At 42.7% G+C, this 27664-nt stretch overlaps 1 protein-coding gene across 1 annotated transcript in view; it reads right to left on the bottom strand.

The window, feature by feature from the left end:
* LOC126188224 (uncharacterized transporter slc-17.2-like) overlaps window positions 1-27664 on the bottom strand; it is a 447637-nt gene that overhangs the window by 216150 nt on the left and 203823 nt on the right. The window lies entirely within an intron of this gene.

Here is a 27664-nt window from a genome sequence, read left to right as displayed (position 1 = left end):
TTGTACATGTGCTCCGTGCATTATTGCTGGTGAAGCTCTTGTTGTGCCTGTGGCAGCAACAGTTTAGGACACAATACCAAAATTCACTGTTCCACCATCTTAACTACTTTAGTGTTATATGGTGCCACCAACTGTGGAATCTATTTTGTAATGTAGAAGAATATCAACACATGCAGTAAATACTGAAACATATATTGAGCAACAGGTGCCTGGACCAAAATTGTTTATAACTTACATGTACGACAGCACAGTGTGTAAGTTACACGTACTGCATACAAATTAAATCAACTGAAGCTAAACGTATCTCAAGAAACATGTATTGCCTTGATTCAGCTGCACACAGACGGCCCTAACCTACAAATCATCAATGTAATATTAATAGCAACTGAGGATTAACATGCGAATAACATTAAAGACTGCCCATTTCACTCCTCTTACCAATTTGTCCACCGTTCTGACGTCGCAACAAGTCAGCATATCTACATCAAGGGGAACAAAGAGCGGCCAGGATTTCGGCGGTTTTCCCCTGATGGCGCCAGCGATGCGCACCATTTCGCCACGCTTCGTCACATGCACCAGTCACACACGACGATGACAATACTTCATTTGCGGAGCCAAGGAGTGCGTCGCACGTTACCGCCTGTGGCAACAGCCAGTCGCGCAGATTCAGTGTACAGTAGTAACCCAACCCGCGCGGGTTTGTAACTCGCAACCCAGCGAGTCAGCGACAATTCATTGGCACAGCTCATTGGCAAAGTTCATCAGGAGTTTAGCAGAGCTCTTTATCGGCGGAGAGCTCAGGGTTCCTCCTCAACGAGCAGTTTATCGTCGGCAGCAAGGAGACTGTCTCCGCCGGCCAAAGGGTATCAGCTTCGCAGGAAAGAGCTCACGTTGGCAACAGTCGGAAGAGAGCTGCCGATCGCAAGAAAATCGTCCACGAGGATAGTGACCACCACAGCCTGGGCAGCGACATGGTAACTGACTTTTTCTCTGGAGACTTGTTTATTTCTGGAAGAGACTGTTCATTTGTGGAAATTAGTTTACAGCCCCGACAGAGTCATGGGTGTTTTATCTGAATCGGATATACGTTTACGTGAGTGCTGCAATGAACAGATTTCATGAACCCTTTCTGGTTATTTGTCGGATTAGTGTTGCAGATTGCATACACAAAATACATTTGTTTATAGGGTGGGTTAACTGGGACTTCCTGCCCAATCGACGATCCTCTGCATGCCTCAATGAATTTCGCCAAAGTGTTTTAGAAATATGTGTCTGTGTACAACAGCATTAACTGACAAACAGCCTCAGGAAGCTTCCGGCGTTATCCACTAGGCCATTTAAATATATTGTGAACATCAACAGTTCTATGAGACTGCCTTTGTGAACACCTGAAGTTATTTTTACGTCTGAAGATTGCTCTTCGTTAAGAAGGATATGCTGTATTTTATTTGCTAGAAGCTCTTCATCCGAACCTCAAATCTTCTTTCACAGTTCTAGTCTGCAGTTAACAATTGATTTACGACCTCATTTATAGGAAAGACTGTACGCGAAAACATCGGAGAATGAAGTAAATGCTGTATCCAAAGCCGGAAGGAAACTCCATACACCACCTGTCTGCCGGTTTCCTTATTCTGCCTTCCTTTCTTTTTTTAAAAAAATTGTTCCTCTACGAACAACCACACGTTTCTGATTGAATACCGTCCGAAACGGGGGCACTATAAGACATCGAAACTCAAACGTTTTCGTTTCGATCTATCAGCTCGGAATAACTTACGTAATACATAATACTCTTTGGGCGTACGACTATTTAATTTCTACGGAAAAATAACTATGAATGTAGACAAAAATCTATACAGGAATAAAAATTTATTCGGTGACTTCGAAACTCCTTCACTATCTCTATTTTTTTGGTACAAGGACCCTGAAACTGCAAGGTTTCCATTCCACACCAATAGCGATGTCAGTTCCTCTTGTTAATAACACAGCATCGGCGTCGTGTCATGAACCTATTGGAAAATACAGCACATGTTGAAGAGAGCAAACTAAAAATGGCGTTCCACGGACCACAACCGACAACAATGTGTTATTACATGCGAAACAAATGTGAGCAATTTCGTCAGAATTAGTACACTGGTGTGCAAAACTTAAGAACGAAAGAAACTTTCGCATGATGCGTGACTGCCAAGTAACAGAGCTCGATGAAACTTGGGCTACACATAGAAATAAGTGGTACAGTATAGTACAGAACGTAACAGCGTAGGCAATGGCACGATTCATGGTGATAAACTGGACGTTACAAACGGCAGGATATAGGTTTTTTATAGGATGTGTGATTACCGTGGACAGCAGTGGATCCTCTGACACATGCTACCGTGCTGGCCACAAGGTTGGAAAGGAGTTCCTGTGGTAGGGTGTTCTCCATTCCTCCAGCTACGGGTGAATAGTGGTCGGTGCATGTGGACGTGGTGCCATACGTCTCCCCAGTGCATCCCACACATGATCCACGTGCTAAGTATCATCTCGTTCCAAGAGCTCCTCTCCTCCTCTGTTCCATGCGGGTCGCGCGTTGTCATCCATAAAAATGAAGTCCAGGCCGAATGAACTCCTGAAAAACTCTCAGGGGGAAGGAGTACAGTGCCACAATAACGTTGACTGCTGAGGTTACCGTGGTAAAAGATTTGGACGTCTGTACGCCCATGAAAGATTACGCCACCCTATACCACAGCATCTGGTCCATCAAGAAGCTCATGTTCGACGATGTTCCTGGATGCATTACTTGTTCCCACCTCTAACCATTTGAGGAGAACATGATTATTTTGGTGGTCCAGGTCTTATGGAGTGGTCAGGTACTACGTTGGATAGGCGTACTGATCTCCAAATCTTTGAACATCGTGTTCTTGTCAGTCAGCGGTATTATCACAATGTACTTCTTTTCCAAGAGCGTCTTTTCAGGTTTGCATTCGCCCCTGACTTAATTTTCACGGATGACGATGCGCTCATGGAACGGCGCAACTGATGGAACTCTTGGGACGAGAGGACGTTCAGCGAATGGGTTGACATCCCCATCCCCCCCATCGTAACCACATCGAGCAGGTACGGGATGCGTTAGGCTGATGTTTTGCAGCAGTTCTACATTCATCAACGACCATCCAGCAGTTGTCAATCGAGGTGGTGGAGGAATGCAACGCACTACCATAAGAACTCCTCAGCAAGAGAGCACGTTGCAAGGTTTGCAATGCTGTGCATGGTGCTCACACACCCTATTAAAAACCATGGCCTACCTTTTCTAATGTCCAAAGGAACGTCATTGAGTCGTGGCGCCATTTAGTAGGATGTTTTGCCTGGCGCCACTAGCTCAGGACTATCCCTCTTGCGGCCCCATTGCCAATACGAGGATGAGTTGGAATCTGTGGGTTGTGTCCTTAGAAGGTCTTTGCTTGCCGATATATATACAGGTTCGATTGCCCGAGAGAGGGAGGCACTAAGTTTGGGGACTGGCGGTAGCGTCGCAACAAGAGGTGGTTACGAGGTCCGAGCGGCCGAAGCCACAACCGGCACAGGGATGGCCTGCGCACAGCGAAGATACTGCACCGGGGTCAGCGTCGACTATAAGCAGCAGGCCAACATCCCGTCGGTTGGTTGGCAACATTCGTGTCGGACGACCGCTCGTGACCTGCCTGCCCTCTTCTAGCTGGCTGTCATCGCCATCACTCAGTAACCGCCGCGATGCACCGTCTATCCATGGAACTGCTTGCTGACAAAGAGGAGTAACATTCTGTGATCCTCGTGGTGATTTGTGTCATTGTCTACCTGACCTGCTAATTAATTTCTGGTTTGTACCCGACCCTCAGAGTTATACTCGATCGGCTCTTTGGTCGTAAATTTAGGCCGTAGTATTGTACTAAGACAAGTCGGGTGATGCTGAGGGAATTAGATTAGGAAATGAGACACTTAAAGTAGTAAAGGAGTTTTGCTATTTGGGTAGCAAAATAACTGATGATGGTCGAAGTAGAGAGGATATAAAATGTAGACTGGCAATGGCAAGGAAAGCGTTTCTGAAGAAAAGAAATTTGTTAACATCGAGTATAGATTTAAGTGTCAGGAAGTCGTTTTTGAAAGTATTTGTATGGAGTGTAGCCATGTATGGAAGTGAAACATGGACGATAAATAGTTTGGACATGAAGAGAATAGAAGCTTTTGAAATGTGGTGCTACAGAAGAATGCTGAAGATTAGATGGGTAAATCACATAACTAATGAGGAGGTATTGAATAGGATTGGGAGAGGAGAAATTATGAAACGTCCCCTTAGAACTATTACACACGACTGTGCTTAACCTGGCACACAATAATTTTAGCGCAACGCAATCTGACTATCAAAAATCCCTGCAAAAGAATGGCCCTGAGTAACATTAAACTATACCTTTCAGAAATCACTTACCTCACAAAAATCTTCGTTGCTCGAACTACCGCAATACAGCGAGTGCCACTACTGCCAGCTAAATAAAAGATACAAACTACGGAAGGCACTAACTACTGATAGTCTTAGCAAATGAAAGATTCTAATAGAGAACAAACAATTTATTTACCTCAAGATTCATAATATATACAGCAGTTCATGACATTTTTCAAAACTCCGCCATCTCTCTCCCCACATCCACCACTGCTGGCGGCTCACCTCCAACTGCGCAACGCTACGCGCTGTTCACATCCAGCTATAGCAGTTCATGACAACAATGGCAGGCAACAATGCAAACTAGCCACATACTGCACACAGCACAGCCAGTGATTTTCATACAGAGAGCGCTACGTAACGTTGCCAATAAGAAAACATAAACAGCAAACTTACATAAAGAAAACATAAACAGCCTACTTACAAAATTTGTGGCACAACTTGACTAGAAGAAGGGATCGGTTGGTAGGACATGTTCTGAGGCATCAAAGGATCACTAATTTAGTATTGGAGGGCAGCGTGGAGGGTAAAAATCGTAGAGGGAGACCAAGAGATGAATACACTAAGCAGATTCAGAAGGATGTAGGTTGCAGTAGGTAATGGGAGCTGAAGAAGCTTGCACAGCATAGTGTAGCATGGAGAGTTGCATCAAACCAGTCTCAGGACTGAAGACCACAACAACAACAACAACATTGTACTAAGACACAGGTAGTTTTTTAAAAATTTGTCCCTTTACTATATTGCCCTTCCTTAATATTTTCTGGTTTGTAGCCGATCGTCAGTGTTTTACTCGGTCGACTCTTTAGTCGTAAATATAGGCCGTAGTATTGTACTAGGCACTAGTTGTCGTTTGAAAATTTGTTCTCATATTATATTGCCTTTCTTTTCCGGTTTATACCCGATCATTAATGTTATCATGAGTCAGCTCCTGGTCGTAAATACTGTCGGAACAATTGTACCAAGGTACAGGTTGCCGTTAAACAAACAGGGGTCTTGTGGTTAGCTTTAGATGTTAACCGGTTCAATTCTTTGATTGTGATTGCATTACTTATAATCTGAACAAGCTGTTGTACTAAGCTGTGCGTTACTGTCTTTGAAAGACCGGGTCATTATTGATGTGTTTTTAACTGGATCTTTGGGTTCCGCCGAGTGAGTTCTCTTGTAATAAGTGTTCATACGTAATGTTTAAAACGTTCCTTCAGAGCGGTGTTCGTAACTGATAATCAGTTTAACTTTTGAAATATTAACAGCCAACTGTCACCAGGGCTTTAGGCAGAATAAGATTGTCAAAAGGGACGGGTTGGGATCCCGTCGCAACTTGGTTGCTGTTTGAAATTAAGGGGTTGCTTGCTTTGAAATAAGCCTTATCATTGTCATAATGGTTTCCTAATCTGCTTAACCTTTAAGCACAGGTGCGCATCTTAACCCTGAACCTTTGGACATACAGTTTCCAAATTAAAAGTTACATCATCTGTTTGAGTAATTGAAACACTCTTGTCATCAATGGTGATTATATAGTTTTCATGTGCTGCAGAAGGGCACTTAATAAGAGAAACGGTGTCCAGTGCAGTAGTAAACACCGCTGTTTCACTCGATAACGGGCGGGCTGCAGCTCCGGTTGTCTTGTAATTATTGTCATGTTGTTCCTGTTTTGATTTCTCTTGCAAAAGCTTATTCATTTCACAGATTTGTTAATTTTGTAAACAAGAACAAAATTTATGATTGTATATTGTTAAATAAACAGGTTATGTGAAAAGAAAGTTATATTGGTGAGTCCTCCCTTCCACATTTTCCTTAATTCCAGTAAATACCACGCCTCAGTCATAAATGCGTTTCATTGCATAGTTCTTTCATTTACCTTCTGTAGCGTTCTCGCTTCCCACGCCCGGGTTCCCGGGTTCGATTCCCGGCGGGGTCAGGGATTTTCTCTGCCTCGTGATGGCTGGGTGTTGTGTGCTGTCCTTAGGTTAGTTAGGTTTAAGTAGTTCTAAGTTCTAGGGGACTTATGACCACAGCAGTTGAGTCCCATAGTGCTCAGAGCCATTTGAACCATTTTTACCTTCTGTACTATACAGTAGCAGTTATTTCTATATATAGTCCAAGTTTCATTGTAAGATGTTACTTGACAGTGACACATCATGCGTAAGTTAGTTTCGTCTTTGAGTTTTACACATCAATGTACACGGTAAACGTAGTCGCATTATGGATTGGAGCAAACCGAAGAAAAGCTAAGGTGATGAAGTGGAGCGGAAATGAGATTAGCTCTAAACTTAACATTTGGGATCTTGAAGTAAACAAACTGAAGTAACTCTCATTCCTTGAAAGCAAAATAAGACACGAAGGACTAAGCAAGAAATCCAGCAGTGGCAAAGAAGGAATTCCTGACAGCAAGCATTCAATAGTATCAAACATCGGTATTAATTTGAGGAATACCTTGCTGAGAATGTACGTTTGGAGCACAGCTTTGCATTTAAGTAAATCACAGAAAACCATAAAAGAAGACAATAGAGGAGTTTGAGATTTGGTGCAACACAAGAAGCTCCCCGACAGACTGCGAAGGTGCAGGGATGACTACCGGACACCGTGTCATCCTCTGCGTCTCGGCGTCATGCGGGTACGGTACGAGGGTCGTGTGGTCAGCACTCCGCTCTCCCGGCCGTTTAGCAGACTTACCAGACCGTGGAGCCGCTACTACTGGGTCAAGTAGTTCCTCAGATGGCAGCACGAGGCTGAGTGCACCCCTTACCAGTCCTCCAACAAAGGAGAAATCTTTGGCAGTAGCAGGAATCGAACCCGGGTCCTCCGCGAGGCAGCAATCTATGCTGGCCACTTAGCTACGGAGGCAGAGCCGTGTTACCCAAGGACGTTGAAAATTAGGTGGACTGATAAGATAAATAATGGGAGGACTCTCCTAAGAACCGACGAGGAGAGGAACATGGGGAAAACACTGACAAGAAAAAGGGGCTGCATGATAGGAAACCAGGGAAAACTTTCATGGTAGTTGAGGGAGTGGTAAGAGAGTAAAAACTGTTGCGAAAGCAAAGATTGAAACACATACACGAAGTAACCGAGGTCGATGGGCGCAAGCGCTGCTTTGAGATGAAGAGGTAGGCGCAGGAAAGGAATTCGTAACGAGCTGCATCGAACCAGTCACAACGAATATTTTTTATTTTTATTTTTTTAAAAAGGACTCAATATTTCTTACTTTGATTTTGGATTCCCTTCATGGTAGATAAAATAGTTAAACGTCGTTTACCGTTCCTAATGAAAACTGCAAGGCTTTGTCATGCCTCAAGAATCCTGCTTTTGTGGTCCTCACTACTTTACTTACTTCCAAGAAATGCTCCTGTGACAGAATTTTAAAACTTGACATCCACAGACAGGAGAAATACCTGAGGGAAAGAATACTTCGACTCGACTGGTGTACGTGACAAGATGTCTCCAATACCATACCATCATGAACTGCCATGGTAGCAGCAGTAACCGATCTGCACTAGACACTTGTATTATATAGTAGTTGCCTATTGCAGCGCCGTATTCTACCTGTTTACATATCTCTGTATTTAGATACGTACGCCTATTCCAGATTCTTCGGCACTTCAGTGTATACTGGAGTTTTAATTCTCGAGCAGAAAGTATTTGCTTTAGAGTCTTTCTTTTTATTTCCTGACACAACTTGAGGGTGTTTTTAGAGTGCTTGTACAACTTTTTGTTGTGGCTACCTTGTTGAAATAACGTAAGCATAAATTTGATCAGCATATTGGCATATGATCATCGTACTTCGTTGTTGGTAGCTGATGAATGTGTGTTAATCAGACCTCTCTTTATCTCGAGTCGTCACTCAGTGCTATCAATCTGTTAGTTCAGTAACATGTAAATTATTTCATTCTCAAAATACGGTGCACCTCTTCCATAACTAATGTTCGGAGAACCTTATTTTCAGTAGCAGCAGCGGCAGCAACAGAGACCTGTTGTTTCGCTTCTTATACGCAGGTTATTGACCGCATTATGAACTTTGCGTGGACACGGCTTCTTCGTGAGATAATCTGTTGAAGGCTCACGGCGCCGCAGCGAGCACGTAAACTCCACTTAGGTTCTGCATGAGGAAAAATAACAGACCGGAAGGAGAATAAGAATTTAGTTGCCTAGATAGGGAGGGTGTATCATGTCAATAACGAACTGTGGAGACAACCTATGGCTTCAAAAATGGCGGATAGCTGTATTCTACAACAGGGCGCTTTGTTTTGGTATAGTCATTTCTGCAGACACCGAAGGCTTGGACCGTTTACTGCACTGAAGTATACAAACGAACGTGGCTATAAAATAGGACACTGCCAATATGCACTAATTAATCAAAAGTGTCCGAAAACTTGTTAGTGGGCATTCTTGTCCATTCTTCGACTTTATGATGACTTGAAATCGGTTGTCTAATTTTCAGTGATGCCTCTGAATGTCTGGAGGAATGGCAGTCGATTCTTCCTCAAGAACAAAACTATAGAAGATAGTGAAAAGTGAACCATTTGGTTCATTTCCGGAATCTGGGCAGTACAATCCATTTTTGGGACGTTATTGTCCACAGAGGATTGCCTCACAGATGTTGCTTTATGACAGCGTGCATTCTCAAAGTGATTCAATCAATAATCGTCTCCGAAGTGTCCCTCTACTGTACGCAGTACACAATGCTGTCAGATGTATTCATATCCTTCCGCATTTAGCGTCTTAATAACGCGCAATAATGGGCCCTTACACTAACGGCAGAAAACATTCTCGTATCCTAACAAAACCCTCTCTTTGATTCACTTTAGGCACTACAAAACTACAAACATTCGCCAATTCTATATCATTCCATCAGATTGCCACAGGGTACGGCGTGGTTTATCAGTCCTAATAAATCATTTTCAGTCAACCTCTGCTCAGTGGTGTTGCTCTTTTACACCTCAAGCGTCACTTAGCATTGACAACAGAAACGTATGGCTAATGAGGAACTGCTCGACCACTATACCCCTTTCTTTTAACTCTCTACGCGCAATCATTGTGCTACCTGGATTCATCGTAGCGCTTTGGAACTCGCGAGTGATTTCTTCCACTGATTCCACGCGATTTTTTTTACCAGTGGCTGTAGCAGCGACACCAATTGTTGCGGTACAAATACCTAATGATACATGGAGAACTTGCTGTGATTTTAAGACAATAATCAATGTGGAATAATCATAAGTTCAAATCCAGTATTAAATCAGAATAATTGATGGCTCATAGCGTACAATTTGCAAAAGTAGGTTTAACGAATGCACCAATCGTCGACCCTCTGCATGTATCACTGAATTTCGCTAAAGTTTTTTTTAGCAATACGTGTCTGTTTACAACATTATTAACTGACAAACAGCCTCATGGAGCTTCCGGTGTTATCCGCTAGGCCATTTAAATATATTGTGAACATCAATTGTTCTATGAGACTCTTTCTACCTTTCAGCTTTCCCTTCCTTGCTTAGGACTGGTGTACCATCTGAGCTCTTGATATTCATACAGGTTGTACAGTTTTCTCCAAACGTGTTTCGTTCATTGTACTAATGGAGATCACATTTCCTCAGGCATGTCGTCGTCTATGAAACATGTCATCCATCACTACCAAAAATGCGTCGAGTTGAGGGATGAATATGCAGAGAAAGACTAGCGCCGTCCTCGCGTTTCATAATCGCAACTTGATTTTTTCGGGGTGACAATTTAGATCTCGTAGCCAAAGTTTCGAATCTGCATCTTTGCCCTTGTTACGAGGACACACACTACACCAGACAGGTTCTGGACTCACACCTGTGGACCGTTTGAATACTGGACTACACTCACCAAGCAGTTGCTCGGTAGCTGTTTGATATTGCTTTAGCCTCAACAATCCGCTTGTACAACGTTTTTTTCGACAAGCATTTTCTACTACAATGAGGTATTTAGTTACATGTTCAAGGCACAATAGGGGTCCACTGTAATGAAGGTATTTTAAACGAGCAATCTATATGAATAACTAATAACATGATGTTACCAGTCTACTACTTAATACCAATTCGCAATACACTGTGTTCGCGTCACTACTAAAACAGATATATCGCTGAGTATCCCAATGGTACAGATAGCATGTTGCATTTCGTATAGGCTTATGAGTGAAATGGATACGTACTACGTGAAAACATAAAATATAACCGAAAGTACAATTCAAGAGACAGAAACATAACGTATGTAGTAGTGATAATCTTAATGTAACAGATATTAGACTGACAGAATTTCTACCACTGAATTTTTAGAGGGAATAAATAAATGCCCACTGATATTGTCACAACTGTGATGAAACACAAATTCAAACATGAACTTTTGTTCTTACCTGAACGCGGTGACTGTTCATCAAAAAAGTATTGTACACAGAATATATCCACAGTATTTAATTTTATACGATTGACTGCCGACTATGTGAGTTTATGTGAGAAAGGAATATGTTTTAAAAAAGATGTAATAATGAATACTTTAAAAATTTTTATTTTTGCTGTTTCCTCCTCGTCATATTTAGATGCAAGTTTTAATAACTACAATATTAAACACACAAACCTTTTAAAGAAAAAGCATTATCGCAGTTATCGATTTCTATTAGTACTTGCGCAACATCTCACATGTTGTGTTGATTGTCTAGCAATGCTCTGGGGAAATAACACTGAAAAATCATACGTAAGATCAGACAAAGGAGGAAGAAATTCAGTGGCAGCGCTGAGAATTCCTTGTATCTACGGAAAATTAGTGACTGTTATGATGAATTCATCATTCAACGCATCAGTATTGGAGCGCAAATGCTAACACAAGCAGTGACGAACAATTCTGTGATTTCGTGACGCCTAACAGCTAATGTCAACAACTGACGTTCTCATTTATTCAGAGAGGCTATGAAAATTCATGCGCATTACAACAGCGTTAATAAGGAGGAAGGGCGGCTATGCAAAATGGGGAGGAAGTCTGGCTAAGAATAAGATGTGAGGCGTGGGAATATCCTTGCGTCACATATCGTATTGCCGAAATAAACTAACCATAAACGAGTTAAGTATTAATAGGCCTATGAGCAAGAGTAAAATCTCTGCTCGCTCCAACAGCATCGTTCTACTTAAGGAAACTAATTGAAACCGTTGTTCACTTGCTCTCTATGAGATCGGCAACTGGCCCCACTGATATAATACAGTATGGTATGTAGTATGATAGAATAAGGAAAAGCTGGTACAAGGCAGGGAATAGTGAACAAAGCTTGCAATATGATTCACGTAGATGCAGTCCTACGTTACACGCATGTCTCTCCAATGATACTAGACTACAGATGGAAAAATGCTCTCGTAATACACTGTAACAATCTGCGAACATTGTAAAATGTGGCTTGGTTTTGTTGACACGTCAGATATCTTTACATATTCAAGCTTTCAATGCCTTCCTCTGTCATTATCTTCGGGGGTTAGCTGTCATACTAAAAGACGACGTGGTAGTCTCATGTGTTGTTGACAGACTTATTTCACGTATTATTGAATTCCCGAATTTATATGTGTTACCCGAGACTATATCGATGTCCGACGGAGGAACATTAGCAGTGATGCTGATTTCTTTATATGGTGGCTAACTAAGCTTTTTCTCTGTAGCGTTTGAATATGGAGCGCTCATTTACATGCACACCCGCTATTCCGATTATGGTGATTGTTGCACATTCTGATACCAACCGCTGCTTTGATGGCAGAACTTCAGTAGGTAGACGCGTGGTATGAGATTTTAATTTCATAAAACTTAATAGTATGTCCGTTTGTTTGTTGAGCACAGGAAATCTATGGCACAGAGATTAGTACTCCATTTGACGCCTGAAACATGGAAACTGATCACCTATACTGACGAATGGTGGTAAATCCACTGTCAAGTCACTTTTATATGACCAGCCGTCAAAAATCTGAATAGCCGCCTATTACAAAAAAATGGTTCAAATGGCTCTGAGCACTATGACTCTTAACTTCTGAGGTCATCAGTCTTCTAGAACTTAGAACTACTTAAACCTAACTAACCTAAGGACATCACACACATCCATGCCCGAGGGAGGATTCGAACCTGCGACCGTAGCGGTCGCGCGGTTCCAGACTGCAGCGCCTAGAACCGCTCGGCCACTCCGGCCGGCGACCTACTATAGCGTGGACCGCTGCGAGACACGCAGGAAGAGAGTCAATGACGGTCTGGACGTGGAGCCATGCCGACTCCAGTGCTGTGGACCGGGGGAGGATCTATGGCGCCAAGAAAGGCCACCTGTCGCTGTCGCCATCGGTGTACGTCAGATTGTGGTACTGGCGTGCAGATTCCAGCCTACGTCGTCGATGAACACTAGTGGATGAACCAGACACCTGCTGCCAGGCCCAGACGCAGCAAAGTTCGCTGAAAGGTCGTTGCTGGCCCCTCGGTTCTTCCGGGCGGTCGGTTGCTCAACAGTTGCACGTCTATTCGTCACATTTCCTCAGCCGTCATTCACCTTCGTTTTGGACAGCGCCATTTTGCCATGCGCTGTATACTTTAACCGTTGCGGCACGCGAATAGTTTAGAAACTTAGCCTTGGTTCGAAAGCCAGTGATCATGCCCTTTTGGACGTCAGATAATTCGCTCTGTTTCTGCATCAACACAACGACTGCTCTCTTATCAGCATCTCCCCGACATGTTTTCTATATCCTCCACTGCTAGTATTGCCACCTGCCGTCTGTCAGTCGTCATTTACCACGTAGTAAATGGTTTCAGTCGGTCTTTCTTGCCCTTGGAGTATAATCATGTCAGTGGTTACAACCTCTTATGGCAAATATTTGCGTATAATTATATGGAACCTGTGGTTCGTGTGGTATCAGCATAGAAACCTGTTTCCAGATGGTTTGCACCCAGGTTTTCGTCTGTAGCACGCTGGTAGCAAAAGAGAAATTCAACTATACGGTTGACTGCTCCACTGCTTCCAAATTATCTCAAAGTGGATAGATGAATAGTCACGGGTATGTGAATAGATAACTGCTTACTATATCACCTTACATCACTACTGCGAAGTGCAGCTCAAAGGCAAAGAAGAATTTACGCTTAGATAATGATTCGAGTAGTGTACATGATTTATATTTTTCGGTTTATCAGTCTTCAGACTGATAAGATTTGGTTCAAATGGTTCCAATGGCTCTGAGCACTATGGGACTCAACGTCTGAGGTCATTAGTCCCCTAGAACTTAGAACTACTTAAACCTAACTAACCTATGGACATCACACACATTCATGCCCGAGGCAGGATTCGAACCTGCGACCGTAGCGGTCTCGCGGTTTCAGACTGCAGCGCCTAGAACCGCACGGCCACTTCGGCCGGCGATAAGATTTGGTCTGCCACGATTTCCTCTCCTATGTCGATCCCTTGATCTCTCAATAATTCAGAACTAACGTCCTCTCTCAATTATTTACTGCATATTTCAGTCTAGGTGCTCCCCGACAATTTTTTTCTTCTATGGCATCCTCTGACATCACAATAGGTTTCCTATCATTCCGCTCTTTCTTCTGGCTAGTGGTTTTGAACATTCTTCTTCCTCCTACATTTCACTGGCCACCTTCCTGCGTGTGTTGCAGGGCACGTTGCGTCCCACTGTCAGTTTTCCTCGTTCCTGTTGCAGTCACGAATGGAGCGCGAGAAAACGAATGTTGTCAAGCTTTCGTGTAGGCTCGAATCTCTTTAAATTCTGCAAAACAGGAAGCAAAATATTGGTTGACTCATCTTAGAACATACGTTCTCCAATATTTTACAGAGAACCATACCGTCATGCACAACGCCTCACTTGCAGCGTCTGCCGTTGGAGTGGAATGAGATTCTCTTTGAAGTTTTCACGCTTGCTTAACAAATCTGCTACGAAATGCGCTGCTCATATTAGGTCTTTTTTTCTCTATCACTTGCATTTGGTTTGCATCATAGATTGAAGAGCAATATTCAGTCATCGGACGAATATGTGTTGTGTAAGTGGTACTCTACACATTTGAGTCATCTGCCTTTGAAATAGTTTGATGCGGGTCCCGGCGGAGGTTCGAGTCCTCCCTCGGGCATGGGTGTGTGAGGTTTGTCCTTAGGATAATTTAGGTTAAGTAGTGTGTAAGCTTAGGGACTGATGATCTTAGCATTTAGGTCCCAAAAGATTTCACACACATTTGAACATTTTTTTGTTTGATGCGGCCTGCCACGAATTACTCTATAGTGACAACCTCTTTATATCAGACTACCACTTGGACCCTTTGTTATCAATAATTTGTTGGGTACTTTTCCAATCTCTGTATTCTCCTACAGTCTTCACCATCTACAGCTCTCCTTGGTATCATGGAAGCTATTCTCTGATGTCTTAACGCGTGTCCTATCATCATGTCCTTCTCCCTATCAGTGTTTTCCAGGTATGTATTTCCTCGTCGCTGCTGTGGAGAACATTTTATTTCTTATCAGTCCATCTAATATTCAACGTAGGGCTGCATCATCAAATCACAGACTTTCCGATTCCGTTCTTTCCCAGTTTATCCTTTGTCAATAATTAACTATCACTGAGTGCTGTGCCGAAGTGCACATGATTAGAAATTTCTTCCTCAGGTTAAGGTCCTTATTTGATACCAGCACGCTTCTTTTGGCCAGTCTACTTTCTATGTCCTCCTCATTACGTCCGTCATGTTATTTTGCTCCCAGGGTAGCAGAATTCCTTCATTTCTCTACTTCTTGGTTACCAATTTTGATATTATTTATATCGCTGTATGTCATTTCTGTTACTCTTCGTTGCTCTCGTTTTCCTTTGGTTTATCCTTAACCCACACTCTGTACTCATTAGACAGTTTATTTCATTTAATATTGTCGAACGCTGTTTCTAGGTCGACAAACCCTACACATTTATCTTGAGTTTTCTTAACTCTTGCTTTCATTATGAAGCACAACTTCAGAAATGCCTCCGTGGTGCCTTTACCTTTCCGAAAACTAATCCGATGGTTATCTAACATATCCTCAATTTACTTTTTCCATCTTTCTATATGTTATTCTTCACACTAATTTCGATGTATGAGCGGTTAAGCAGATTGTAAGATAGTGCTCGCACTTATCTGCCGTTACTATCTTAGGGATTTTGTGGATGATGTTTGCCGGAAAGTCTAATCGCATGTCTCTGTCGCTGCCGTTTGGTTCTACTTTCCTCAATGATTTTAGAAATTCCAAAGGGATGTCCTCTACGCTTCTGCCTTGTTTGATTGTAAATCTTCTAAAGCTCTGTCAAACTCTAACTGTGTTACTGGATCCCCTCTTTGTCTTCCACGGCGACTACAATTTATACTTCTATCACGTTCTATTACACAGTGCCTCATGTTCGCAGAGGGATTTAATGCACTCTTTCCACCTCTCGGGTTTCCCCAGACCGTTTAACAGCGGAATTCCCATTACACTCAATGATGCCACTCTTGTTTTCAATTTTGTGGAAAGTTTTCATGACTTTTCTGTAAGTCTTTTATTCCTTTGACTTCCTATTTATTTCAATCCTAAGTGACTTATATTGCTTTATTTTTGTCCTTTCCTGATCGTTTATGTACTCTCCACCTCCTTCGATCAGTTGAAGCATTTCTTCTGTTACTCAGGATTTCCTCATGGTTACTTTCCTTATATCTACGTTTGCCCGTGTAACTTCTAAGATTACCTTTTTTGGGAATTTTCATTACTCTTGAATTGAATGGCACGCTTTGGTACTAATCAGCGCAATATCTATAGCCTTAGGGATTTCAAACCTATCTCACCATTCCTCAATAATCATGCATCCCACTTCTTTCTACACTGATTCTTCCGGAGGATGCTTTTAAACTTCAGTCTGCTCATCATCACTACTAAATTATGATCCGAGTGTATAGTGCTTTGAGTACACCTTGCATTCCAGTACCTGATTTCGAACCTCTTTGTCATTATGATGTAATCCAGCTGGAAACATATGTCGCCCTGACTTTTTCAAGCGTAGCTCCTTACGTCATGCTTTTTGAACAGCATGTTTGTTATTGCTACCAAAAACATATTGCCCTACTCAATTAACTTTTCCTCTCTCTCATTTCTAATACCAAGTCCATATACTCCCGTAACTTTCTTCTACTCCTTCTCCTACCAAGGTGTTAGAATCCTCCATGACTAATGTGTTACGATCAACATTTACATACTGAATTACCCCTTCAATATCCTCACGTACTTTCTCTAACTCTTCATCTTCTGCCTGTGACATCGACATGTACGCTTGAGCATTTGTTATGGGTTTGGTTTGTTGTCGATTCTGATGAGAAGAGTCTTATCTCTAAGCTGTTCGCACTGACTCACTTTCTCCCCAATCTTTCTACTTATACCGAATGCTACTCTCCTCGCACTATTTGCTGCTTGTGTTGGTACTACCCTAAATTTATCTGAACATAAATCCTTAATTCTTCATGTTTGACTTCACCGAGCCTTGCATTACCCTTTTCAGATCTTCTAGCTTGGCTATCACGTTCAGACTTCTGACACACCAAGCTACGACTCGTAAAATGTTACTCATTCATTTCTTATTCAATCTTTTTCTCGTGGCCACCCTCCCATTGGCAGTCTTCTCCCGGAGAACTGATTGAGGGACTACTCCGTGATTTTTTGCAAATGGAGAGATCTTCCTGATACTTTTTCAATTACAAGCATCATGCCCTGTGACTTTAATGTAGTGGTTGCCTTTGCCTTCTGCATCCTCATACCGCTGTTCATTGCTGATTCTTCCGCCATTTAGCGGCAGTTCCCAGCCGATGAGCAAGAGGTTTCCCTGAAATTCTATCCTCTCCCCCGCCTTTCTTGGCGAAGTTATTGGTAGGACAAGGGCCACTCCTTGTGCTGGAAGCCTTCGGCCGCCATTTCTGATGATTATTAATGAGAGTGGGTCCTAATTCGGGTCCCAGGATGCTCTGATTGCTAGAGAAATACACCACCTCCAGACGCTCTGCTAGGAAGGTGATTTATTCAAATGTTCGTTAGCGAAAGCCTGTTTAGATATTTATCACATGTCAGTTATAAAATTTGTATACACGAAACTGAGGTAAGAATGACCACCAAATGCAACATTTTCATATAACTAAGTATTTTTTGAATAGATACATGGCAACTTCTGTGCCAAACATAGGCTTTTGCGAATCACAACTAGATCGGCTCGATAGCTATCTAGTGCCGGGGTGCAAAATGGAGCAGCATAGAGTTTGCTCGGCCTAGATGCAAATGAAGCAGGGCGTGCCGTGCCTCCAGGTATAGCCATTCCGCTCCATTACTAACGCTTCCTCTGCCTGCCACGCCTCGTGCTTTTAAGGATGGCTTTCCTTCAGCCATGTCCCGTTTTAGACAACTGGATAGGTAACCTCAGATGTCTCAGATGGCTCAAAAGGAAGTTACGGAACTTGTGAAGATACGGTAAATTCATTGGAGTTATACAATATAATTTTCTTTCTATTGTTTGTCAGTATCTTCAGTAATTGATTTCGAAGTATCTCAATATATACATTGATGTACCGTGAATATAACAAGCAGCGAGACCTGTTACTGGCGTGGAAAAATATTTGTGTAAATGCTTTTATTTTGACTGTGTAAGGTGATAATTTTATTTTTTATAATTTTTATGATACTTTTTCTTGAAACTTCCAATCCATACACAAACAGTAGAGCGTGCACCATAAAATTACGTCTGGCATTGAGTGTGTGCACTTGTGGTGTCCGGAGGACGTATTGGGATGACGGCGGATTGTTAACCATAAGATCGCCAAGGAGACGCAGAGATGGATAGTCGAAGATACCAGTCTGACACTAAAGTCGTGGCAGCCACTTCAACAATGCATCTGCTGAGGTAAGTCAACTAATAAACTTTGCGAAATGCAGCTCTCAATATTTTTTAAAATTTTTTTTGACTGTTATCAATTAAAAGTGATTTCAGCAAAACTGTATTTTTATCAGTTTCTGAACGAAGTAATAAAATTACATTAATCGCAAATTTAAGAAAAGTGACGGAAACGTAGCTATTCCATTGAAATTGAAAGACAAATGTGCGTCTGTAGCGCTATTTGGCACTAACGTTTATTTTACTTCGCTTTGCGAATTCTTTCTGACAATGTTACGTATTTAAAGGCCATTAGAGCCACTTCACTGAACCTTACTAACTGAAAATACATATTTCAATAGACCTTACTGCACTACAGTAACTATAGCGTTATTTTTGTGCATGATGAACAATACAGTTCGTATGAATTTGTGTATGAATGAGTTGCTATTGCTATGACAAGTTCTTACTAAGTAAATGCAGTGCTGGATGGTATTAAATCATTGATGATATCTACGCAAACCTTCAATTTATCGTATGAGTAAATTTTTTCTGTAATTTCGATTTCAAAAATAAAGTACTCCTATTACGTGTGCTTGTAATGTTGCCGTTGTAACAACACTTTACGTGTCCGGTGTGCCGACAGTCATTATTTCTGATTAGGAAAGATATTTTAACATTAAATCGCGATGGCAGTGTTACAAACTGTTTGACAGCGGAGAAATTCGAATCGTTTGAGGGACTTATGCTTATCTTATGTTTAACGACTGTCTAATAAGCTTGAGGAAATGTACTCTAGACATTCAGAGACAACTGGCAGCTATTTTGGTAAACAAGGAGAATGCACGTTGTGGCAACACACATTGTAATTATTCCAACACGTTGGAATTTTTATTATCTACTAACATTAATGGGATTATCCGATGGGTGTGCAGTGTTTACAAAACGTGACAAGCAACGACAGTACTTTGAGAGACGTATACACATTTTTTGCTACCTTTGCAGGAGTATTCTGTGATTACAGAAAGAAATCATCCGTTTCACATAAAAATGAAGTAAGAGATATTATATGACAATAATAAACTGTAAATAAGATGCTTGAAAAACATAATATGAAAATAACCTCGTATGAAACCTGTACGTCATTCGCATAGATTTTCAGAAGCATACACAAGCGATGAGATGTTCTTGAACTGTTTCTCAATCACAGCATCCCGAATTTCACTGAAGGAACTATCTTTAAAGGTACCGTTATTACCGCAAAGAAATAAGTCTTTTTAAGCCACATGTGGAGAAAGATCGGCTATTCAGTCTCACTGATTCGCCCTGAATCTAGGAGCTTCCTCATGGGCAACGCACAATGCTATCGGGTATTCTCGTACAACTGGATAACTTTTTACCTGAACTGATCACACCGTGAAACGTAGAGAGATTTAGATTGCGAGACAAGGAGCAGAACCTCCAGAATCACTTAAGACATCTCCACGTTATATTAAGAGAGTTGTTTTACGTTTGAAGAAGAAAAGCGCTTAAGGAATAATGTTGTTTTGATAAGGAGAAAATAAATGCACTGCGGACAGAGCGAAAATGTAAATGTGTAGCATTAAATGCAAAATTGAAATTAAAAACAATCAGGCGAGGATGGAGCGTGTGGAAGATCAAATATCAGGTGTGTGGGTACCGAAAACGCTAAGTCAAAGTCACAAAAATCTCAAAAAATCAGCAGGTGCATCTCTGCTCGTCATCAATTGGCTCGTGAACAATACCGACCATTCTTATTCTGTATCGTTGTTGGCGACGAGAAATGAAAGGAATGGTTGAGCCCAATCAAAGCAGCAGTTCCCCACACCTGCGCACATCCACAGGATATAATGTTATGAATCCGGTGGGACAGCGACGGTGTGGTGTGCTACGAATTGCTTCCCCAGATGTAACTATCTCTGTTGACATTTTCTGTCAGCAACTGAGACGTCTTGCAGACGCAGTCCAAAAACACTGACCAGGAAGACTGCGTGAAGTGATGCTACTCCACGATAACGACCGCATCCGCCTTATTCACCTAATCTTGCACCTTCAGATTTTCAACTTTTCAGCTCCCTATCGGAAAACTTTCAAGGAACTTTCCTTCCGGATGACGCAATAGAAAAGTTATCCCAGCGTTGACAGACTGTTGTACGAAGGAGAATATACCATTGATAACTATGGTCTCTGTTTCGAGTATCTGTTCTGTTTATTAAACTACGGAGAAACAATAGGCACTTGTGCGCCAATCCAGTACAAACTGAGGTCTCTTTCTTGCACCCGTCAGTACATGCAGGCTAATCTCAGGAACTGCTTCAGGGATTTTGAACCGGTTTTGACTAAGATATTTACTTATTCATGAAGAATGTTTTTGTATAAAATTTATAAATATGTCGTACAAATTGTCAGAACTACGATAAATGAAATTTAACGTGTGAAAACCATGCCATTTCCACCTAGAAAACAGACACCTTAACTCGATAGAGCAGCAGTCACTTGAGGACAAAACAGGCGATCTTTAATGCGTGTTTGGCGTAGTGGTATAGCAGTGTGGTGTCTGACTGGAAATCGAAATGTTATAAAATCGAATACCCGTATGAGTCACTATTTAACCTAGCTTTCACTTCGCAATGATGTGAGAGAGGCATTTCGAAATATGACTATGACGACAATTTCAGACTGCCAAATTCTGTTTCCCTTATATTATCAATCTCATTTCGCACTCTTCAGTCACTTCGAATTGTTCGAGCAAAGGGTAGTACGTTATTCGGTTTTGAGGAATCATAGTAAATATAAGAAATAGTGGGCAGATAGCCACCTCATCATTAGTCTGCGACGTGAAACTTACACGATCTGAAATAATTAAATATCTTTAAATAATAGTTCACTGGCAGCCGGTTGAGAACAGTTGCATAGCGAAAAAACATTCGAATCCAAAGTATAGGACGTTTTATTTCTATACATCAAGAAAAATGTTTTCTTAAAAAAATACTTCAGCAATTTTAACTACTTTTCTTCGTATACAGGCAGTACGTTCTTTCGGGAGCGCAGCAGATGTCCCAGCTTTCGGCTTTCTGCTTCCCTTGAATCAAACCCAGATGTGGACTCGATTCTTTGCGTAGCACGGCGAAGAAGTCTGGCATAAAGAACCCACAACAAGGATTTTCCGCCACTGAGCCTCAACAATGCATCGCAGTCCGTTTATGCTTCACAAGTTCCTGTACACTTGACAGTTATTGTTAGTGGTTAGTGTCCATACAAAGTGTAAACAGAAATCGCTGAGACCTCTGAATATAGCCGGCCGGTGTGGTAGAGCGGTTCTAGTTAATTCAGTCTGGAGCCCGCAACCGCTACGGTCGCAGGTTTGAATCCTGCCTCGGGCATGGATGTGTGTGATGTCCTTAAGTTAGTTAGGTTTAAGTAGTTCTAAGTCTAGGGGACTTATGACCTCAGATGTTAAGTCCTATAGTGCTTAGAGCCATTTGAACCAGAGGGGTAGGTAGCGCGGCCACTGCAGGGTTAGCTGATGTACGGGGGGAGAATATTTTATTGTTTGTTTTCCTGCACCGACAACCCACATGCGTGCACGACACGTACCGATTAACTGCTATCGTACAAATTTTGACACGGAAGTAACGTGTATTCGTGGATGTATGTTACAGGGACGGTCATCTTAAAATTTGGTACTTATTTGTCAGAAGGAATATGAAATTAAATTCAGGTTGTTCTAATAAAACGTAATGAGTAGGAGAAAACTTACTCAAAACATTTAGTAGACATTTCTGATCGTGTCTCACACTGTATAACGCATTTAAATTAGAATTATTAATCAGTTAACCAACTGCTCACACAGACAATGCAGGCAATTACAGTGTCGCCAATTAGGGGTCGGAGACGGTGGCCGCCATCTGAAACGGAGAACAGTGGACAAGTCGTGTTCCGAATGGTACCGACTTTTAACTGTCAGCAATTGGGGGCCGGCGGCCAAATTCTCAGGCCCTTACTATAGCTAGTGTACTGGGGACTCATAACATCCTAATTTACTCTTGGGATGTGGTTCGGCTAAAGTAGCTAAATGAAATGACCTTTCTATTGTGCTATACGCCTTTCGCTTCTTTTTATTTCTGAAACGCATTTAGTGGTGATTTGTGGTCTTATTAGTGCATTTGTGTCACCCTGTAAATGTACTTAAATGGTTTACGCACCCAGGATGTATAATTTTCGGCGTTTCACGAACACATTTCAACCTAGCACGTCACTTCCACTGTTCAATTTCATGCGGGTTACCAATTAATAATGAGAAAGCTACAAAAAAAAAATGGTTCAAATGGCTCTAAGCACTATGGGACTTAACATCTGAGGTCATCAGTCCCCTAGACTTAAAACTACTTAAACCGAACTAACCTAAGGACATCACACACATCCATGCCCGAAGCAGGATTCGAACCTGCGACCGTAGCAGCAGCGCGGTTCCGGACTGAAGCGCCTAGAATCGCTCGGCCACAGCGGTCGGCATAGGTACATATATGGCCTGAAGTGCCTACCACGATATAAGTACTGGCTCGTGAACAAGATTGTTGAACCACCACTGGTCTACCCATACTGCTGAGGCCGGCTCGGGCTGTCTGCTGCCGTATAAATATATTACGAAAGGCATTAAGTTCCTGTTGAGTAAACATTGGTGACCCCACTCGTGGCACTGTACCGCAGAACCTATACCACAGCTTCCCATACAGGAGGCTCTGCAAAAGAATTGGTCAGTTCGTAACACAATACTGAAACCAAACTGAACTTCTTCCAGTTCATCTTCATTTTCTTTATTCTGCTGCATATTATTTTCGTCAACAACTTGGAAGAATGATGTGATAGCAAGTCCCTTTTTCTGAAAGCAGGGTAGTTTTTTCCAGAATTTTTTTACACCATATTATACTCTCTCTTTTGGCTACATAACACAGTTTGCAAACGAATCTCCATACATTGCAATAGTCTGACACCGCTTTACTCAGAGGTCCTGTATACCCACAGAGTACCACACTACTGGTCGACGTCGCAGCCAATGTCTTCCTGCATGAATAACCTCCCCATCATCCATGCACTGTTTCCCGAGGAGTTCATGCTTCATTGGACCAAACAGATGGCCCTTCGTTGCTCTTTATGGTCTTCTGATAGGCGGCGAGGAATACAGCGGATACACACTATCGAGTACCCTGTAAGTAGGTTGTTTAGGTTTGCATGTTGGTAACACCACGTAGTGCTCTGTATGAAAATCGCTGACTGCGCTGTGTGCAGTCTGTGGCTGATTTGACTTATTGTTGCAATATTCGTTAGTGTAGTGTTGGGCAGTTGGATGTGAACAGCGCGTAGCGTTAGGCAAAAAAAAAAAAATGGCTCTGAGCACTATGGGACTTAACTACTGAGGTCATCAGTCCCCTAGAACTTAGAACTACTTAAACCTAACTAACCTAAGGACATCACACACATCCATGCCCGAGGCAGGATTCGAACCTGCGACCGTAGCGGTCTCGCGGTTCCAAACTGACGCGCTTAGAACCGCACGACCACACTGGCCGGCAGCGTTAGGCAGTTGGAGGTGAGCCGCCAGCAGTGGTGGATGTGGGGAGAGAGATGTCTGAGTTTTGAGCGGACGATCTCGAAGTTTGTCCGTCAGAAAAATGAAATTTGTTTAATTGGATGTCACAAAACGAAGATTTTTGTGAGATAAGTTATTCATGAAAGGTATAGGTTATTGTTAGTCAGGGCCATTCTTTTGTAGGGATTATTGAAAGTCAGATTGCGTTGCGCTACAGATATTGTGTATCAGTTTAGTGATGATCAGAGGAAGTAAATAGAGAAATGTCTGAGTACGTTCAGTTTTGCTCAGCTGTTTGAAAATTAAATAACATAAGAGTTTTTCCAGCACTGTAATTCATAATTTATCCAAGGGGACGTTTCAACCCCAAATGGTGGACGAGTGTGTCAGCACTACCGACAGAGACGTCCAGTTGCACTGTGAGGTGTTTGTGTGTGATCCGGCGATCAAAACGAATGAGAGTGTCTGCACATTCCAGCACTGCAGGAGTCACAGCTGTGTGCGACCGGCCGGCACGCGGGAGACAGTACAGGCTTGCGTGACCTTGCTCCGATGATGACAGACGCCTCGCCAAAGACTCACTCTGCTTTTGTTCTTTCTAGGTCTCTGTGGGCATTCTGCAAGCGCCTATGAATATCTGTGATGGTCTGGTTTTCCACCAAAAGAAACTCTGCTTGGAACGTACCTCCGTTACAGTCCCCATTTTGAAGTATACAGATAGCGCCAACACAAATTGGAAATTCAGGAAGCTGTCGGGGCTGAATAGGGAATATTCCACGATGTTCCACAACAAATTCCACATTTTTTTCAACCGAAATTGACCGACAAGAAAAATGAGATGCATTACTTATTGATCGCACCTCTTATATTTGTCACCAACTCAAATAGCGTTACAGCTATTACACTGAAACGCCAAAGAAACTAGTGCACGGATGCGTATTCAGATACAGAGATATGTAAACAGGCAGAATACGGCCCTGTGGTCGGCAACGCCTATAAAAGATAACAAATGTCTGATGCAGTTGTTAGATGAGTTACTGCTGCTACAATGGCAGCTCATCAAGAATTAAGTGAGTTTGAACGTCGTGTTATAGTCGCCACACGAACGATGGGACACAGTATTTCCCAGGTAGCGTTGAAGTGAGGATTCTCCCGTACGACCATTTCACGAGTGTACCGTGAATATCAGGAATCCGGTAAAACATCAAATCTTCGACATCGCTGAGGCCGGAAAAATATTCCGCAAGAACGGGACCAGCGATTACTGAAGAGAATCGTTCAACGTGAAATAAGTGCAACCCTTCTGCAAATTACTGCAGATTTCAATGCTGGGCCATTAACAAGTGTCAGTATGCGAACCATTCAACGAAATATCATTAATATGGGCTCTCGGAGAGGAAGGCCCCTTCGTGTACCCTTGATGACTGCACGACGAAAGCTTTAAGCCTCGCCTGGATCCGTCTGGGTCCGTCAACACCGACATTGGACTATTCATGACCGGAAACATGTTTCCTGCTCGGACGAGTCTCGTTTCAAATTGTATCTAACGGATGGACGTGTACGGATATGGAGACAACTTCATGAATTCATGGACACTGCATGTCAGCAGGGGAGTAGGGGACTGTTAAAGCTGGTGGGTCAGCCAGAGTGGCCGTGCGGTTCAAGGCGCTACAGTCTGGAACCGAGCGACCGCTACGGTCGCAGGTTCGAATCCTGCCTCGGGCATGGATGTGTGTGATGTCCTTAGGTTAGTTAGGTTTAATTAGTTCTAAGTTCTAGGCGACTGATGCTCTTAAAAGTTAAGTCGCATAGTGCTCAGAGCCATTTGAACCAAGCTGGTGGAGACACTGTAATGGTGTAGTGCACGTGCAGCTGGAGTGATATGGGACCCGTGATAAGTCCAGATACGGCTCTGATACACGTACGTAAGAACCCTGACTGATCACCTGCATACACTCATGTCCACTGTGCATACCGACGGACTTGGGCAATTCCTGCAGGTCAATACGACTTCCCAAACGCGTCCAGATTTGCTACGGAGCGGCTCCACGAACAGTCTTCTGCGTTTTAAGACTTTCGATGACCACCAAACTTCCCAGACATGAACATTATTGAGCATATCCAGCACTCTTTCAGACAGTAGTTGAGTCCCTGCCACGTTGTGTTGCGGATTTCTGCGTGCTCGCGGAGGCCCTACACGATATTTGACAGGTGTACCATTTCCTTTGGCGCTCCAGTGTATTTTACCTCCTATTGGGTTCGATTCCCGGCCTGCTTGGAGATTTTCTCCGCTTATGAACTGAGTATTATTTTGTCCTCATCAGGTCATCCTCATCACTGGCACGCAAGTCGCCCAATGTGGCGTTGAAATGTTCAAATGTATGTGAATTCCTATGGGACCGAACTGCTGAGGTCATTGGTCCCTAGAGTTACACACTACTTAAGGTAACTTACGCTAACAACAACAGAAACATCCTTGCCCGAGGGAGGACTCGAACCTCCGGCGGGAGGAGTGGACGCCCTCTCCGTGACGTGGGGCCTCAAACCACGCGGCCACTCCGCGCGGCTATGTGGCGTCGACTGAAATAAGATTTGCACTCGGCGGCCGAACGTCCTAGATTGGGCCTCCCGGCCAACAATGTCATACGATTATTTCATTTCATTTACCTCCTAATTTTAAGCCCGCATCACCTAAGTGTTGCTAAAAGCCGTTTCCAATATATTTTATCTTTCGTTACCAATTAGATGAAAGGAACTGTTTCGAAGCAAAAGAGTATTGTAGATGAACGTGTCGTAGGCTTCAAAGCGGTTAGTTACAATATGGTTGCTCAAAATGGTTCAAATGGCTCTGAGCACTATGGGACTTAACTACTGTGGTCATCAGTCCCCTAGAACTTAAAACTACTTAAACCTAACTAACCTAAGGACATCACACACATCCATGCCCGAGGCAGGATTCGAACCTGCGACCGTAGCAGTCGCGCGGTTCCGGACTGCGCGCCTAGAACCGCTAGACCACCGCGGCCGGCAATATGGTTGCTCTGAGCAAAGAGCAGGCAAGGGATTAAATATGCGTCCTTTCCCTGTGTAAGGAATCATCTCAGCATTTAATTTAGGCGATTTAGAAAACAAAAGAAAAAAATACGGAAATCCTAAAAGACTGTCGAATGAAGAACTGCAACATGCCATATAAATGAGATTTTTCACTGATGGTTCAGTGAACTTCAGTCGTCGGTATTCGCTCAATGTTCATGGACACAACGTACGCAAGTCCTGTGCGTTAGTAAAGTTTGCCATAGTTCGATGAACGAAGTGACTGAACTAAGCTTTCTCTGTGGCATACCACCAATTGTACACTAATGCTACTCATAAGTTGCACGTTCTTGGCTTCCAGATATTTCTGCAAATTCTGAATCCAGGTTCACCATTACCCACTGAGACATCGCATATTTGAGTGGACACTGTTTTTGAAGCCTCATTTCTTGTTACATTTTCCCGGTCAAAGCAATATAACATTGGAAGCACGCTAGCAGCGTTACCTTTCATTAGTGTCCTACTAAATCTGTCGACAATCGACACTGGTTTGAGATCTACTGCATTTCTTCCGAGGCAGTGTCGTAAATCTGAAGAAAAATATTACTAGTTCTACGAACGAAATACATGTACTGAGAAATAACAGGAGGTCTCATGTGACACGCCATACTCCCCCTCTCGCATATTAAACTGATGGGGATA

This window comes from Schistocerca cancellata, chromosome 5, assembly GCF_023864275.1.
Source record: "Schistocerca cancellata isolate TAMUIC-IGC-003103 chromosome 5, iqSchCanc2.1, whole genome shotgun sequence".
Taxonomy (NCBI): Eukaryota; Metazoa; Arthropoda; class Insecta; order Orthoptera; family Acrididae; genus Schistocerca; species Schistocerca cancellata.
Note: the sequence above shows the minus strand (reverse complement) of the source record. Positions and strands in the feature narration are given on the sequence as shown.